This window comes from Cicer arietinum, chromosome 5 (assembly GCF_000331145.2).
Source record: "Cicer arietinum cultivar CDC Frontier isolate Library 1 chromosome 5, Cicar.CDCFrontier_v2.0, whole genome shotgun sequence".
Taxonomy (NCBI): Eukaryota; Viridiplantae; Streptophyta; class Magnoliopsida; order Fabales; family Fabaceae; genus Cicer; species Cicer arietinum.
The window spans coordinates 29,938,606-29,939,747 of record NC_021164.2 but is presented as its reverse complement, the minus strand read 5'-3'; positions in this window follow the sequence as shown (position 1 = coordinate 29,939,747).

The following is a 1,142-nucleotide window of genomic DNA, read 5'->3' as shown; positions in this document are numbered from 1 at the left end:
TATATATATATATATATATATATATCACACAAGTAATAATATTTAGTTATAGTTTATCACTGACCACACTCTATTTTATATTATAATTAAAATAAACCAAACCCTTTAGATGTGAAGCCAAATTATACTCTATGCTATAAAACAAGATTTAAGTTGCAGTACATTAATTCAAGATATATAAATAGGGTAGATGTTGTTTACCTTAAAATAGGAGAGGGGATATACTAAAGCCTGTGAGCGAATGATGTATGTTGTTTTACTTTGTACTTTCAGACAATTATTCACACGATAATTAGCATAAACTGTGGTTATGTACATTATTCCACACTAATTGTTTACTTATCACACATTTCAATTTAATCGTTACAAATTTCGTGTTATTAACAATTGAAATAGCAATAAGTTTATTGTTATATTGGTTAAAATAATGAAATAATAATTAAATTCAGTAGGGGTTTTATGCATAAAAAGTGGTGAGTTTGTAGTAAGAAAATAAGAAATAAAAGTTATATGATGAAGGCTAATATGAAAGGTGATAGTTTAAAAAAAAATTTATCAGAAATAAGTCTTTACGGTACATGTTAATTTCATAAACAATTCATCAATTTATTCAACATAAAATTCTAAAAAATTTCAAAACTTAACAAAACCAAAGAAATATAATGACCAATTTGTAAAAATATTTATACAATGATTTGTAACTATGAAATCACACTCACCTTATTGAATAGATAATATGTGGTATTCGTCTATTTCTTTTGAAGATTGAGGCCTTATGTTAATTTTATCAGTTGCAAGGTTAAGTGTTAATTTTGAAGATTGAGGCCTTATGTTAATTTTACCAATTTTACCATCCTCTTTTCTTTTCCTTTTTTTTTCTTCCTAAGGAATAAGTAACATATATGGAGTCCGGCAGCTTAGGGAACAACAAGAATGGAAAGCACACCTCCCTCACTTATATATATATATATATATATAGTAATACGTTTTGTTATCAGGCTTATTCTCAAAAGTGACGTATCAACTTAGTCCATTGTTGTTTATTATTATTATTATTATTATTATTATTATTATTATTATTATTATTATTATTATTATTATTATTATTATTATTATTATTATTATTATTATTATTATTATTA